General features: G+C 39.8%; 1 long non-coding RNA gene across 1 annotated transcript in view; it reads right to left on the reverse strand.

The window, feature by feature from the left end:
• Positions 1–16,726, reverse strand: part of LOC310714700 — a 254,905-nt gene extending 238,179 nt beyond the window's left edge. Inside the window, exon 1 of the long non-coding RNA XR_014529988.1 lies at positions 16,635–16,726. This is a non-coding gene — a long non-coding RNA (uncharacterized lncRNA). The remainder of the gene's footprint in view (positions 1–16,634) is intronic.
• Positions 16,727–17,590: the final 864 nt, after the last annotated feature.

The following is a 17,590-nucleotide window of genomic DNA, read 5'->3' on the forward strand; positions in this document are numbered from 1 at the left end:
CTGGTTGTGTTTTTATGTTTGTGTTCATTGTTGGAAGCTGATTTACTGCACTGTCAATATACACTACTGTGTGTGTGTGTGTGTGTGTGTGTGTGTGTGTATACAGTGGTACCTCAGGTTACATACGCTTCAGGTTACATACACTTCAGGTTACAGACTCCGCTAACCCAGAAATAGTGCTTCAGGTTAAGAACTTTGCTTCAGGATGAGAACAGAAATCGTGCTCCGGCGGTGCAGCAGCAGCAGGAGGCCCCATTAGCTAAAGTGGTGCTTCAGGTTAAGAACAGTTTCAGGTTAAGTACGGACCTCTAGAACGAATTAAGTACTTAACCCGAGGTACCACTGTACACACACATGCATACCCTCCAATTCATTGAAGCAAAAAACCAGGATTCACTCCCGCACGATTCATGCACATTTTGGGGCACCACACACTTTTTCGGGGCGAGATCACAGCAAGAAAACATGCAAGATCATGGCACCCCAAATGGCCACCGTGCTCTCACATGAAAAAACAGGATGCCCTGGTTGTGGGGTATGTGCATGAAAACACACACACAAACACTCATGCATCTGCATGCACACACGCGTGCGTACACACACACACACACACACACACACACACACACTTAGGAATATAGGAAGTTGCTTTACCAGGCGATTGGTCCATTGAGCTCTGTATTATACTGACAATACAGACAGGGAAAATTGTTATTCCTATCTGGAGATGTTGGGAAATGAACCTGGAATCTTTTGCATGCAAAGCAGATACCCTACTGCTGAGCTACAACCTTTCCCCAAACTTCAGGAGAATTTTCTGCACAAATTATGCGATTTAACAGGGTACTAGTTGAACAATTACCAGGTTTCTCTGCCACTACATGTGAAATAAAAAGAGAAAGGCAACTCCATTCAAAATGGTGATTTGCAGGTGTATACCTTAATCACATGATCCAAGGTTAAACACCCACATGAAAGAGCAGGTAACATGAACAGTTAACCCAGCTAGAAGCTTGAACAGCTCTTTCTAGCTTTGGTATACCTCAATGGAAATTTCCATTGCTAAACTCTTCATTATTAAAAATGGTAAACATTTTTATATTGTAACCTATATTGAAATCAATTAAGAATTGGCTAGAAAGCAAATAAATTAATGCTGAGATCGAGATTTCAAGTCCCAGGGCTACAACCACAGGAAGAGGGGTTCTGGCCACTTCAGGGATGCCCTATCTGCTTCATTTTCTGCATGGGGGGGGTAAGTTTGTGCTCTGGCTCTCTTATCTGTTGTGATGGTGTGTATAGATACAGTATTATTCCCAGTATTTTGAACAAAAGTAATTAAATATTGGACTACCAGTGTATATGTTTGGCCTGTTCTACACGGATTCCTCACCTTCTCTAAGGGCCTTCAGAGCTCATGACTGCACACAGGTCTCCATTTTTTCTTGCTAGAGGTTACATTTGTGGATCTCCACAGTTGCTGTGGACTTACAGGTATACTGGGAACTCATTTAGCCCACTGTATTTAAGTCTTAACTTTGGAAATTCTTTCCCTTTTTCAAACTTTTGTCTTGGGTGATATTAGCAACGTTTGAAGGTCATTTTTTGCCATATATTTTCCACAGGCTGTTCTCTAGCACTCAAGTTTCTGAGTTCATTACTTTTCACCCGTAGGCTCATGTCCATCAGAAAGGCTGCCATCGAAGACACAGAGAGCTCTAACAAGATATTCTAAACCAGTCAGCTAAGAAGTGTGTGCCAAGTAGTCCTGCTGAAGATTACTGAAGGGCAAAACAATAGGGCCGTGAAGACAATTAGATGGAATTACATAAGGAAAAATTATGAATCTTACAGTCTATCCAAATTGTGAAACAAACAATAAAATCAAAGAGTTCCCTTTAGAATCTAGTGTCATATCTGCTCAAATGCATTATAGCTGTGGTTTGCATTTGCTGTCACAGTTTTTAAATGGCAAATACGATCCCGGTTTATAGTTGATTGGTGCATTGCCATCCAGTAGCTGGGAGCACTTTTATGCATCCTTCCTAGAGCTGTGTATACTCTATGATAATTACAATTCTAAAGAAAGGCAATCCAAATTATGAACAGGAAAAGTTACCATTTATATCAATTAAGCATATTGTGGAATTTTGCTTGACTTCTCATATTGTGCGCAATCCATTCTGGAGTGCTTACAATTTCCATGCCCCTCCTTCTTTCTGATAATAGTATTTAGTTTCTACCTATTTCACAAGGAAATATGAAGTGCTCTGAATTCCTGCCTGCAATCACTAGCAATCTTAGACCAAACTACATGTGGCATTAAAGTATAGCAGTAAGAATGCCAATGGAAACTATCTTCTGGGACAATAGCAGCTTTAAATCAGACCATAGCATATGAATGGGTTAAAATCAGGGCTTGGAAACCTTTTTGATGCCAGCGGCTGCATTCCTTCCAGACTAACCTTTCAGAAGTCACCTGCTACTGGTGGGCAGGGACAAAGGCAAATATGGGCAGAGCAAAGAATGCAACTTTTATCTTTATACAGTTGGTTAGCCTCTGCATACCCTCAGGATAGCCCTCTCTATCCTCCAGGCATGCAAAATGCATTATAAATTTCAGGGACACATTCCAGCAAGGCAAAAACACTCAAAGAGGGTCTGTGGCCTGGGAGAGTTCCAGACAGAGAAGCTTAAGGGGTCCCTGGGCTTGAAGTTCTACATCCAGAGTTAAAGACATTCTCCCCATGTACTTCAGTCCTGATCCTGCTTGCCCCATTCCACACAAATACTAGAAAGGATGCAAAGCTTCCCTGTTAAATGTTTCCATGCATGCCACATCACATGTTATTTTGAACCTCCTTCAAGGAACCCACAGGTTTTTAAGAACATACTATCAATTATGGGTAAGGGGTTCAGATAACACCCTCACACATGAAAAGTAAGCATGGTGGGGCTCACAATGCTGTGTGCATCTATCCATGCCAGTGCAGTCCACAGATGTGGCTGGCATATAAACGGGCTCTATACATGTGCTGATGAGCGCACATAGACTATCTTCCCATGCCAGCCAAGCAGCTGAATGGCAGGGGCATAGCTACTGCATGCCTTCGTGGTGGAGCGGGGTACTGGATCGCACAACCCCACGCACATATTCAACTCATAGGGATAGGCCATTGTAGCTAAGAATGTGTTTCTAATAAAGTGGATGCTGAGATTCTAAGTGAAATGGGTTACCAACCCAATACCACACCCTACAAAGCCACACTTTTTTTTCACCTTGCAACATAATTATGGCATACAATCTTCTCTTCAAACTACTCCAAACAGCTAAAAATTATATTTCTGTTCATTGGGCTTACCATCCATAGGTCCACCATTTTAGCCTTTTCAGCTATTCATCAAAGTGAATTCACATAGAGAAAAGGCAATATTGCAGTGACAGGCTCTACCCCAAGCTATTAGGAATCTGTGGCGAGTCTTTGTAGGGCTCCTGACTGCAGACAGAAAGATCTCCACATGTGCATACAGCAATCCAGATGTTCTTATGAGCTTACCTATGTTGTGAGTGATGCCTGTCACTGTAATGCCACTCCTTGTGGGCCTTAATTTCCCTAGCTTGTCCTACCTCTTATGGGTGATTCCCCTCATCTAATATTGCTACAGTGATTTTGACATTCATGTTTATTTCCTTGTGTGGTATTTATGGCAGCTCTTGAAGCAGAAGCGAAGAAACAACAAAAGATTAAAAGGAAACAGAGCAACAATGAAGGCTTTCTCCCTTACAATGAAGCATGTGGTAACTGTCAACAACTACTAGTCTCAAACATTTCCGGCAGGTCACAGTCAATGTAGTCAGAGAATGACAGGCAAATTGAACAACATTGTTTAATCTTCAAGCATTTTTTTAAACACCAACACCTTGATCCTATCAGAGTTTAAAAGGACTGACAATCATAAGAACAATAGTTTCACTTGGAAATTTGGTAAATTGGGAACCAGTGGGAAATTAAAATAAATAAGAACAGTACCATATGATTCATATTTCGCATGCTTGTACAATCTAACCACTGAAGTGCAATAGCTAAAGTATGTGCTACAGGACCAGTGTTTTAGGGATTTTGGTTCCAATCCATATACCACATACCTTTTGAGGTGTGCAGTTGAAATATATAATACTATGTCAATGCTGCTCCACAGTTTATGATTTCATCCCAGCTGCATCCATCAGTCAGACTGTAACTAAATACAGCTGAAATATCATAATTTGGTTGGCATAATCTAGTGGGGAGAAGATTAGCAGCTCTGCTCTCTGTCATAATCTTCTCTGCATTGTGAACAATCTTTAAAGAAGACTTGCACTGTTGCCTTTACTTTTAGGTTGATGATTGGATAACATGTGCTATGTAATCAGATGTATGCTTAATCAAAAGTCATTAGGTTCAATAGGACATTCAGTAAGATAAGCATGCATATGATTACAGCCTTGATGAGGGACACCATTAAGTTCCTTGTGTGGCAGGAGCAAGACAGAAGAGTTCATTTTCTTCTGGATGAAAATGCACTGGAAAGAGGGGCCACTAGGGGCGCATCGGAAGATGGCTGACAATAACATCTCCCCGACCCACAGGGAGTAATTAGGAGGCTGTGATGGGAGTAAATAGCCTCCCTACCCCCCCCCAGGATTGGGGGGGGCTGCCCTTGCCTGCTGTGCCCTATACTACCCCCGAATTTGAGGGGATGGGGGCACTAGGCAGCATGCCCTCCTGTGGATTTCGGTGCTCCTGGACGCTGTCTCTGATCCATGCCGCTAGCTGCAAGAACTTCAAAAGGAATAATTAGGAAGAAGCGAATGCACATATTTCAAGGAAGGAGAGGGAGTAAAGACTGCTAACTGAAGAGTTGTCTGATAAACAAGATGAGTTGGAAGAACAAGAATCAATCTTGAGAAGACAGCCAAGACTTGGTATGGCAAAGGGACTGGATGGGGGAGGGGAAACTTTTCTTTCTTTCCTCTATGTGATTAAACAAGAACCCCCCCCCCCACAAGTCAGAAATGCCGCTTTAATGACTTAAGCTGTGGATTTACGACTGTGTGGAGATAAAGTTTCTAACCAAAGCATGTTTTAAGAAAAGCGTGGAAAGTTTAAGAGCTATGGAATGACGCAGTTAAAAATACCGTCGCCATATTGGTACGCTCTGTTTGAGGACTTGAGTCTGGGGGGAGGAAAGAGCTGTTTTTATACTGTGAGTGAGACTCCTCAGTGGGACTTAAGAACGACAGACCCTGAGATTAATGATGGAAAGAGCGATGATATATGGAAACCATCACGATATGAGGATTGGTCGAACGGAAAAATCCACACAGGATATAATTGGTGTTTATCTGCTTAAGGAGATTATCAGAAGAGAGCATAAAGGAAAAAGAAAAAATGTACGAACAAGATGAGATGTGGAAACAGCAAGATAAGACTGGATAGAATTATGAACTTTATCTGGACTGATTTGGATCTGAACGCAGTAGCAAGAAGATGATTGGAATCCCCCTTTGAAACTTGAAATATGGGTCCCCTCAACAAAAATTTAAAATTCGGCTTTGTAATTCAGAATTTATGTGATGTGATTTGATTTGATTGGTCGGTTAATAAAAATTATATTTAAAAAAAGGAAATGCACTGGAAACACATGTAATTGTAATATTTATTTTATTATTTACTTCTAACTCTTTGCAAGAGGACATGTGCATTTGTTCTATTGCATTATACACACTTTACACTCAAAGCATGTTTAAAGTACATTTCCCCCTCAAATAATTTGGGTGGGTACTGGAGTTTGATAAGGATTGCTGGGAACCATGATTCTGTGAGTGGAGAAACAACAGTGCTCAAAATTCACTGAGGGGGGAAATGCGCTTTGAATGTGCTTTAAAGGTTGCAAACATAAAGCTGAACATATTGGTATCAAATAAGACTCTTAGCAGCAGGCAGCAGATTGACTATTCCTGTATCAGATTCCCAAAGAAAGCCCACTATACCCAAAGGCACCTCAGCTTCAGCCAAAACGCTGTTCTTCATCTCTCTCAGTCCCTAAATCCCAAACTGCCAAACTATCTCCAAATTACTCCTCTCTCATTTTCTCTGCCAGGAGAGGGTCACATTTCAAAACTTGGATGGATTTAGAGTATTAGAAAATTCAATGATACCTGTTTTTTTAATGATACCCATTTAATAAAATCTGGTCATTCAGTGTCTGTAACACAAAGGTTCTGAAAAACAGCAACATGATGTTCCCATCATAGAAACTCTTAGATGCCAGTTACTAAATTATCTAGCAAAACTTCTCCTTGCCTCAAACCACAATTTCATATCTTCTCTCTTCAATATTCAAAATGGTGGCAAGAGGTGGCACCACAATATACACTCCCTTTCTCTGATGGAAGCAAAGCTATAAAGGTTTCATTATTAAGTTTACTAGATACACCTCCATGTCCTGAAGAACACCTGAAAATCAGTCACATTGGTGGCAAAACCAGAGATGATAGTAGGAGATCCATGATTATCCAATATTATCCTGTATTTTTAAATGAATAGACACTGTGGGAGAGGCTCTACATAGGTCGCAGTTACCTCACACAGTTTCCTAGTGGAAATCACCCACCCATGCATATGTTCATGGGCACATTACTAGGTGGCAGGTAAATATTAAGGCACCTACCCCAAGTTTCCCAGTGCCCAAGTATGGATTTCATTTGAGTCCTTCTTCACAACTGCTTTCCTCATTTTCCCCTTTCTTTATTCCTTGCAGATCTGAGCGTGTTTTTTTCTCTCATCAGCAATGCCGGTTAGCAGGTTTGCAGTTCTGATGGTACTGTTCTTTCCACTTGTTGGGCTCAGTATGTCTTAAAAGAGCTGCACTCTTTGTATTTTGCCAAAAATAGCATATTAGCTTGAAGCAAAAATAGCTTATACAATTCTACCCCCCTCCAAAAAAAATTAAAAAATGAATTTAAGCAACTTTATAACTCCTGAACAGATTTGTTCCTTGAAATACTATCAGGCTATTATCAATGACTTCTCCTAAACTCCTGTTCAGTCACAGTTGTATAACCCATGGTTATATTGTGTGCATCACGGCTTAGCTGGAGTGGGGGAGTATTTCGCATGCTAGGAAAGAAGTGGGTGTGGCTGTTTCTCTCACCAATGGCTAAAATGTAAAAAAAAAAGGGGGGGGAGAAATACTGACACTGAGAAATTTGGAAGTGTGATAAAGTTATCATTATTGTAGACTGTCCTTCAATAAAAGTTCTCAAGGGGTTTCAACAATTGGCTATATATATATATAGAGAGAGAGAGAGAGAGAGAGAGAGAGAGATAGCATTAACTATACTCAAATAAGAAATAAAGAATATTCTCACTCACTAATTAGCAGATAAACAACAATTATCCCTTTACCCTCCTCACACTACCCCAAAGTTAGGCCAGCTGTGGGTGGGTCTTGCATCAAGGGACTATCAAGGGATGCCCTGGCATCTCTTTGCTCACTTCGGGGGGAGCAGCAACAGTGCAAAGCAGGAAGATGGTAACAAAAGTTTTACTTGATCTGCAGTTGGTCTGCTTACAGCTCCCCTCCTGTTGATGGAGGTTGGGGTGCAGGATGGAGGCATGGCACAAATTGACTTGGAAAGCAACTCCTTGATCAATTCATAAAGGGCCTGCACCTGTCACCACGAAGAGTGACTATCTAGTCTTTGACACTAGCATTGCACAGCTTTTTGAAGAATGGCAATTTAGGCATCAATGTGATGATTTCAATATGTTGAAATCACAATCTGACATTTTCAGGCCAGGGTCTGCAGGCAGCCCCTAAGCCACCGCCAGCTTTTGAGTCTCCTCCATCCCATTCCAGGTGGCATTGCTCAGCAGTGACAGCTCCCAAGCAGCAGGGTCAGAGAAGAAGCAGTGGCAGGAGAAGCAGCAGCATCAATGGCTTCTCTCAGACAATGGGTGCTGCCAGAGCTTCAGGATCAGTGTCTCCCACTGAGAAGCAGAAAACACTTGTGGCAATGGAATATCAGACCACTGACCTCAACTTGGTGCCTCCACAGCCTCGAACTATGTCTCTGGTTTGCTGGCGGAGTCAGAGATCGTGACATTAATCCTTTAAATATGGGGAACGATATGCCACTGATGGAAACCTCCCCCCCCCCAGCATGTTAAATGAATGCACACTACACTAATGAAAACCAAAATTAATGCATAATAAAATTAGCCTACTCACTGCTTGCAAATCTGACTAGTTGACAATAAACTGAAAAACAGCCAAGGGCCTAGAAGCATTCTGTCTTTGTTTTCAGAATGAGAATATTTTTAGAAGACGCCATAATGTTGAAATTATACTTATTGCTTCAACAATTAACACTACTTTTAAACATTTACTCAGAAATATCCATAATACTCAAATGATGCCAAATATATACAAAGCTTTCCAATACAGAGTTTTAAGGACAGGTACTTTAAAATCTCATCAATTTCAGGGGAAATGAAGCATGTGTTGGTTTGTGCCTATAGAACATCAAGCATTTTTTTATTATGTATATAATTTGCATTTTCGGGGTTGCTCAAATGTAGGAAACATCAATATGTGGTGTATACCTAGATGAGTAATGCCTGATGGAATGAATCCTTGTGTCTTTTTTCCCTTGGGATTTTCAGAATGTTAAATGAATGCAGTTCTGTGGGATAAAAGTGTTCAGTAGGTCTGAAGTAAGAGGCTGTCAGGTGGCTTAATTTGCAGTTATAATTTGTCCTAATGAGAAGTCCATAAGAAAGAGAGCAAATATTTTCACGCATTTATGTATTTCTTTGTTTACTCGCTTACTTTCAAGCATCTACAAAGAAGCCCTGCAGATGTGGCAGTAATATTTTCCTTGTATTTGTAGGCACTAAGGTATATTTCAGATGGAAGTGAGGAGCTGCTCTAAATGTTTCCTTTTTAAAAGGGGGGGGGGTGTCCCACTGAACAGAGTGTGGTAGTAAATGGTTGTATTGAAATTATTTCAAGGATGTAAGAACATAAGGAGAGTTATTGCAGTAGCCTTTTAGATGTGTACAGCAAGCCTATAAGCAGGGCATGAGAACAATAGTGCTGTTGCAATTCCCAACAACTGGAATTCAGAGAAATACTGCCTCTGTCCCTTAAGAACATTTTATTGGAGGGAAGGTAACATCACTGCCAAAGATGGTGGAATGATCTGCTAGTTTTGACCCTACATCTTCCCTATCTGCTATTATAAGCCTCTAAAAGCTAAAGGATATCAAACAAGCATGCTAGAAACCACACTGCAATTCCTACCAGGAGTTAGAGAAAGACCCACTTGGAGTTTATACTCTCTCCTTTCTTCAAAGGAGGGATATATTAGACAAAATCAAGGTAAAAATTATTTGACTCTAATGAGAAATGGATTTAAATTATTTTGTAATATGTTACATACAAAGGAGAACTTGAATCTAGACTCAGTTCAACAATATATAGAAATAAATATCCCTAAGAAAATCACAGCTGAACAAAAACAATATTTAGTGACACCAGTAGCACTGGAGGATTTAACTAAAGTAATTAAGAAACTCAAACCACACAAAGCACTAGGCATAGATTGTCTACCATGATATATTTTATAAAAATTCATCAGAAACCTTATTGTCCCACATGCAAATAGTGTTTAATAGTGTATTGATTGGCAGGACAGGGCCTAAATCATGTAAATGATTTGGTGTGATAATGGAACCAGGCACAGACCCAGAAAATCCAGAATCAAATAGGCTTATCTCTTTAATAGGACAAGATGAGGGGGGAAATGTGTTGCATATCGGCAGAAAGATTAGCAAATATGTTACCAAGCATGATCTGCATTGATGAAGCAAGATTTATATATATATAAATAGACATATTACAGACCCTATAGGCAAAATGCTGAATGTAGTGCACTATGGAAATGACTCAGGGGTACAGATGCCCTTCAACATTTAACAGAAAGACCAAAACTTCAGACAAAAAGAAAAAGCATGGTTTGCTAGAAGTAGCCTTGCTTCACTGTCCCTGAAAAGCAAAAGGATCGTGCCACATCCCATCCCATTCCCAGGTTTATATCTGAGTCTTTTATTCAGTACCACTCATATTTCTATTTTCACAACACAATTTTTATTGGTGGGGGAGAATCATAATAGGTTGTAATGTTTAATCTTAAATTATGTCTACCTTACAAATAAAGTTAATACCTTTAGTGTTTCACATGAGCAGAAACGGTGTCAGATCAATTTTGTCCCTTATGATTTCAGTCTTTTGACAGCAAAATTATTGCAAACTGCCTAGAGGTATACCTTTCCCTTTAATAACATGCTGAAAATTCAAACCTTCAAGTGTAGTTATTGTTTGGTGGCATTGCAGGAGAGAAGTGGCATATACTTATTAAATTGTCAGAACATTAAAAGTGCATAAATCATAACAAATATTGTAGCACATTATACATGAGCCAAAGTTTACCATTTGCAGGAGAGCTTGAGGGAGATCGGGGGGGGGGGGGGGAGAGAGAGAGAAGAGATGGAAGTGTCAATGAGGCAAGTGACAACTGTCAGTACATACAAGCATACAGGAAATAAAAAGAGCAGCAACACAAAAGAAATGAAGGAGATATATTGTGATCAAGTAAAATATGTAATTTCAAAACATAACTGAAAAAGCAAATGAATAAGAGGGAGTTGTACTTTTGTCTGTAGTATAGTAAGATTTTTTTTTCTACTCATGAACAAAAAGCTAAGAAAATGCTACCTAGTCTAGTCATGTTCCACCTAGTGCATATGCATGTGTGTGTTTGTGTGAAAATTAGCGTCTCAAAATACTAGAATGTAGTATGTACATTTCTTGTCTGTCACTTTCACAGTTGTTAATTGCTCAGCATGTTAAATCTCATTTCACTACATTGTACTTTGTGCATGTTTTAAAGAAATGCATATCAACATGCATGCAACATGTGTAATGTATGTAAAGCACCACAAAAATACATTCCTCTTCTCCCAAGCCTGTGGCTAATTGAACAATCTATGGTCTTTTAGATTGTGTGTGGCAGTATTGTTTTGTTTGTTACTTTGTATTTCTATGTTTTATATTGTAAACTACCCTGTGATTCTTGAATGAAGGACAGTATAGACATATAAAGATAAAATAAATAAATCTGAGGGCTGCCTTCTTCAAAGTTTTAGATACACACACACAGAGAGAGAGAGAGAGAGAGAGAGAGCGCGCGCGTTTTTGGTACAAAGTGAGGTTGTAATATAGATTATTTTGCATGCCACTCTGGGATTCTTCAGAATGGAGAGCAGTATGCACCTATAAATACACAAAGAAATAAAGGAAAGTAATTATCATCCATTAGGGCAGTATGTATTATGTTGGGGGCATAGCTATGAGGAATAAATCAGGCTTCTATCAATTATATTGTACTGTATCCTTTTGTTACTCTCTTGGATCTCTACAAAATTATTATTTTTAAATCTAGGTTTTCAGACAGATAAGTAACAAGACAGAAGATGACAAACAAGCAGTAAAAAGTAGATGATGGTGAATAAATTTTTGCAAAAAATAAAACAGCGAGTGGCAATCTGCATAAGTTAACCAGAGCTCTTTGGAGAAAGGGCAGATAAAAGCAAGTAAGTTTGGTTGACCTTTCATACTCTCCTCATGTTTCCACATTACTCACAAGTCAAATTTAAATTAATGGGCAAAGTCATAGCCTGTTTTCTCTGTGATGACCCCCCTTCCCCCTCCCTTCACTAAAATGACACTTGCTACACTTTCTTCCTCAGTGCAGGATCCAATGGCTCCTGACAAAGAACACAGTATTGTTTGACAGAAATAGGCAGATTCCACATGATGTCAGGGAACAGAATGTAGATTCCCTTATCCCTTCACAGCAGTCTCAAGCTTATCTTTCCATCTGCCCTGTTACAGGCTTGCCATACATCAGGAAAACTCCTGACATGTCTTGGTTTTGGGGTGTAAAAATGGCGCTGGGAAGAATTTTGCCAAATCGGCAAAATTATTATTATTATTATTATTATTATTATTATTATTATTATTATTATTTATACCCCGCCCATCTGGCTGAGTTTCCCCAGCCACTCTGGGCAGCTCCCAATCAAGTGTTAAAAACAGTACAGCGTTAAATATTAAAAGCTTCCCTGAACAGGGCTGCCTTAAGATGTCTTCTGAATGTCAGGTAGTTGTTTATCTCTTTGACATCTGATGGGAGGGCGTTCCACAGGGCGGGCGCCACTACCGAGAAGGCCCTCTGTGTGGTTCCCTGTAGCCTCACTTCTAGCAATGAGGGAACCGCCAGAAGGCCCTCGGCGCTGGATCTCAATGTCAGGGACGTATGGCAATGCGATGTAAAAAGCAGTGGAAACAGCTCCAAAAGCTTAAAATCCTTATTTTGAAGGGAGTTATCCCTAAAAAAAACCTCAACAGTTTTGTTGGGTTTCTGAAAAATAAATCACAATTTGTCAGGAATTTCACTTTTTGAGATATGCAACCCTACATTACTTCAAGCTACTCCACCTTGCCTCATTATTTTGGGTCACACTCCAAGACTTTAAGCCATTGGAAGAAATCTGGAAGCTTGCAGTCTTTCACCAGCCTCACCTTTCCCCAGCCATAGCTCACTGACTCTAATTGCCAATCAAGCTACTCGTAAGTAACCAGCTGGTCTAGTAGCTTTGACCTCCCATCCCTTCCAACAGTACTCCCGTGATAACATTTCCCAAAAATTCATCCAGTTGCGATAGGCTGCTAAATTCAAATGATTTTATTTTACTACAGTGACTGATAACCTGAAAAGGACAGAAGGAAAATAAGAAGGCAGGGAATAGAAACTGGTTTTATACTCTTTTTTTACTTGCATAGCAATTTGACAAATAGCTTGAAATGGTTCAACAGTGACTTGGCAGAAGGAAAGACCAGTTCAAATCAATTTGCCCATAACCCTAGGTTTGGGAATGGCAACAAAAAAATGACCCCATGAATGTATAACAGCCTCAGCACACTCCTCCATACTAAGTGTAATTGGAATATGAAGTGAGTATCAGTGGGAGCGAAGACAGCAAAATGTCACTTGGATGAAGCAAAATATGTGCATTAGCCTGCCTGAAATATGAGTAGAAATTACTCTTCTTCAAGTGTTGAAATATTGGACTGTAGATTATCTCTAATAGCTAAACCTGTGGGTGAAAAAATTGTAATTGTTCCATTCCTTCCCCTTTTTATACATGACTTAGCATGGAATTGTCCTTTTTTAAAAAAAAAAATATAGTTTTTCTGCATGGATACATGCTGACATAATAGGAGGGTTGAAGCAAGTAAAGATTTCTGAAATTCAGGCATGGGAAAATATCACTATTATCTCACCCAAGTGCTGGTCACATGCTTATTATCTGAAATCTAGAGGACAAAGGGGCCTCAGTCAATAGAATACCCACTGTCCACTTGTTTGTTAGAGTATTTTACAGCAGTTTGGAAAATAACTCCTATTGTCTATTATATCTGACATGAAACACAGAGATACAATCAATTGTCAAGTCATCTATTAGGAGAGGGAAGGAATATAGCAGCTGTCAGACAGTGTGCTTCCTTGTTATGGCTATGGGACACAAGTAAGTTTGGATAGTGCCTAATAATTCAAGGGTGGGACTCCACACACACTTAAGTACTCCTCTTCATGCTCTTCAATGCAGAGGAGATATTTTTTCTACTGACGGCAGAGCAGATGTGATGCTTGGCATGCAACTGTCATGAAAAACAACATAGTTATTTCTGTCAGTGGTGGTTAGGAATCTCCAGTCCTTGGGCCTAATTAGGACACCAGGGGTCCTAATTGTGACCTCAATACCATTTTCCTCAAATCACACCTGCCCGCCCAACACCAAACATCATATGTGGAGATACCCCACCCTCTTGTGCTCTATACTTCTTCTTAAGCATCTCCTCTCAGTGCCTGTTGATGAGTTTGGAGAGAGAGCCTCTTTGAAGTCTGTTTGCTATCATTGTATTTGAATCCCATTTGCCCAGTAAGGCGAAGAATTCAACACCAAGCTATTGTTTTGGACAGCATCTCTAAATCAAACATTCCCTTGTAGAAAGAAGAGCTCCACCTGCTTTTTCAGCAAAACTCCCAGAGCTGCAAACAAACACTGAATTGACATAGAGGCATTTTATAGGAAATTAACACAGCCACATAACCATTCCTCAGGCAAATGGTGGAGCTACAAATAACATGAAGCTGCCACTGAAAACATCAGTACCATGTCTTTTTCTCCTTTCTTCCCTGTACTATTCGGGGATGCTCAGCACATAATCACAGTAGGATTTTCCCAACCCAAGTCTATTCCATAGGATGGAATTTATAGGCAGCACTTACAGAGCAACGCTTACTTACTTACAGAGCAACTCTAGACCTCATCAAAGATGTGGGGAGATGAGTCACAAGTTACTGTTTTCAGTAGGAGCACTCTATAGTTTTTAACATCTGTATTTCTCTTTGGGAATGGTGAAAAGCTGTGCCAGGCCAGGTGTACAGTTAATTAGCATCTCAAATGCAACAGTAAGACACACAGGATGTAGTTTATGGATGTAATTAGAAGTAGTTTTTAGTACTCGGAAGTGTAATCTAGAGAAGTTTTGCATGCAGGTATATTTAGATACAGTAATTGTGTAATTAGTACAAATTAAATAATTAATTTGTAAGATTTTTCTCCTCTGAGGAGTAGAAAATATTTTAGAATTTTTGAAGACTGAAGTTTTAATGTCAGAATAAGTCTCCTCTTATTTGTTAAATGCAGATAACTCAGCATCAAAATTTAAACACAATGTTTTTTTCCTGTTAAAGCCCTAGGTCTTCCTTATCTTGTTTTTAGCACTTCTGGTCAATCATTTCATAAAAGTAATTATGTGATATTATTTAACTTAATGAAAAGCTATGTTTTAAAGTTTATTTTTTTAAAAATTAAATCAATGCCCTGACATTAGATACAATTTACAATTGCATAGATAAAACCGAATGATGCCTAAAACCTACAGACACCATATTCTTTGCAAAAACTCACAATTTTTATACTGTCCAAGCTTCAAGCATTGTTTACAGAGTGACAGGACTAATAAAAAGGGAAGTATAAGAAAAAGGGAGATATGATTATTTGATTAATCAACATTAAAACTTCTAATCAACTAAAAGAAAATTTCAATTAATAGAGCAAAAAGGTGAGCAATAATTCTTTTTTCAGGAATTCATCAGTGCTTCCTGAATTTCTCCCCAATTTGTTACCACCTCTAATCATCATCAAACTAGCTCAAACACAGCACCTCCAATAAGATTGTGATTAGGCACTAGTATACAATTATTCCAAATGTTTGATAGGTTTGTAATATGAGCCTTAAGCTGCTCTCCATATCAGATCTCCATTGCATATTTCTTTTGGGGAAAATTATTAGACTTATTTCCATAGTGCATATGACTGCACTAGCCATCCATGGTTCAATAGAGTACATTTCTAAAGTAGTGGTAGTTAGATGAATCACACCTAGATGATCAGCAAAGTCTCAAGGGTGAACTAGATTTAACTGAACAGCTGCAAGACCCAGAAAAGTGTTTGCTAGCATTTCTCAGTAGCTCTGTCTTCCACTGAGAATAAATGAGAAGTGCTATCCCCAACAGTTCGTCATTTCCCCTGGCAACTTCATCAAAGAACTAATCCATCCTGAATCAATATTTCTTCCAAGCTTCCCAGTCTCTCAGCATATGATTCTTAGTAGATTTCATTTTGCAGCCTAAGGATTTGTCTGAGAACCCCCCAGTTGTTCATAAGTGATTGAGAATAGGTGGGATGAAGCTTCCTCTGATGAGAGCTAGCTTGGGAAAACCTTGGAAATCTTATGAGAAAGCTTCATTCTTCCCAGCAATGTGATGCATCATCAGTAATGACACATCAATGGAGTTAGATTTTTTACACAGGTTTGCAAAAGCTATTAACTAAAGCAGGGTTGGCCGACATAGTGCCCACCATGTGCTGTTGGACTCCAACTCCCATCAGCCTCTGCCTGCATGGACAGTGGTCAAGGATGATAGGAGAAGGAGTTCAATCACATCATGTTGTCAACCTTTGACCCAAATCATAATGATTTTTTAAAATTTATTTTTTTGAAATCTAGGAAAGATAGTTTTTATGCTTCCCTGAGACCTACAGTTGAAGGGTGGTAAACACATTTAATAAATAAATAAATAAATGAAATTGATGATAGGTCAAACTCTGGTTTTCACTACTGATGAACATTTCAGTCACATGTAGTTAGAACAGCAATATTCCTTAATTAGCAATAATATATAAAGTTCTCTTCCTCTAATATGCATTAATCATTTCACGCAAGGAAGTCTGGGCCTGTACATATAAGCAGAATGAGGCAATGTGTCATGAACTGGCAGAACACTTGAGGAAGGGGAAGAGGATCCTGTTGAGGTGTGTAGCCATGATTGGTACAAACTGGGACAAGCTGAAGCAGGAGAAGGGGAGGCTGGGGACTTAGGAGGTACTTACAGGGCATCAGAAGATGTTATAGGGGCAGCCAACAGTTCAAGGGAGCCAGGGAAGGGGGACAAATCACCAGGACCAGAGGTGTCCCCATCTCCACAGACATGGCAGGCTCTGAGGAATCGGGAACAGCATGAAGTGCATTCCAAGAGACTGAGGCAGGCAAGGAAACACAGCCCAGCTAACTAGTGGACCAGGTGGAGATCATGTGGCTTGTTAGGTCTGGAAGGAGGTTTGTGGTAACTCAGCTGGATTAATCTCAGGGCAGATGAGGATCACAGGCTTCGTCAAATGGAGAGGCACAGCTGCTCAGCTGGAGCAAAGTCAGCTGCAGCAATCAACACTGGGAAAGATACAAGGGAAGCAAGGCAGAGACTCAGGGTGTGATCAACTTTCTCTGTTGACAGACCGCATATTGTCTGCTTCATGAATGCTATTGTACTGCTACTTCAGGACTTACCCCAGGCTTTCTGATTCTGGGTCTTCTGTGGTGGTGAGAACCTGGCTTTACGGCTTGACTTCAAACTTGGCTCATTGTATTGGACTTGGTCTGGTATTTTACCTTTCGGATTGTCTGACTCTCTAGTGTTACTCTTAGGACTGTGTGTACCAGTGGGACTTATGCCTGGGTATGCCAGGGGTCAGGAGACAATAGAATCCTGAGATGGTAAACATGTGTCATTTTTAAACATCCTTTCATGTTAATAAAATGGAATAAAAATCCTGAAAATAAAACAAAACTAAAAATGCACTTCAGACAGAAAGGCTCAGTGCATGTCCTATTATGCAAGTTCCCATTCCAGGCATAATGAGCTTGAGGTCTCTGGGGCTGGGGTGCTGGAAGCAGCAATAATGACATGACAACATCTTAGGTTCAAATTGGCCCCAACTTCATTGATTACTGATGTTGGTAGGCTTTAGAATAGGCACTGGGTATGTTTCATAAATCAACCAGTCCAAAT

This window comes from Podarcis liolepis (assembly GCF_965112155.1).
Source record: "Podarcis liolepis genome assembly, chromosome: 9".
NCBI classification, from domain to species: Eukaryota; Metazoa; Chordata; class Lepidosauria; order Squamata; family Lacertidae; genus Podarcis; species Podarcis liolepis.